The sequence below is a fragment of the Rhinolophus ferrumequinum genome, chromosome 9 (assembly GCF_004115265.2).
Source record: "Rhinolophus ferrumequinum isolate MPI-CBG mRhiFer1 chromosome 9, mRhiFer1_v1.p, whole genome shotgun sequence".
Classification (NCBI taxonomy): Eukaryota; Metazoa; Chordata; class Mammalia; order Chiroptera; family Rhinolophidae; genus Rhinolophus; species Rhinolophus ferrumequinum.
The window spans coordinates 21,934,133-21,934,553 of NC_046292.1; positions in this window are offsets into that span (position 1 = coordinate 21,934,133).

The window sequence follows — 421 nt, forward strand, 5'->3', positions numbered from 1 at the left end:
ACCAGCTCCCGCCGCCGCCCCTCAGGAGGCGCTGTGGGGCGCGGCGCGCGCGCCCGTCAGCCCGCCCCCCGCACCCGCTGACTGGCTGGCCAGCCGGCTCGCGGGGCGGTTGGGCCCGCCCACTGCTCCCGCGGGGCGCTGACCCAGTGCCCTCCGCGCCTCCCCCGCTTCTCGGCCTTCGTTCCGCTTCACACTCCTGGCTGCGGAAGCGCGTCCATGTGACCGGGGACCCGGCAGAACAAGGCCTGGCGAGTCGTTTGCCCACGCGGACCGCCCATCTGCACCTGGGCTGGGGAGAGGGCCGGAGTCCGCCACGTGACCCACAAGGTCGAAGGGCTTTTTCCCCGCGTCCGGGTCTGTGGGGCCTGGGGCCAGATCCTGTTGTGACAGGGCGATGACCCAGCCTTTGCTCGGGGATTTC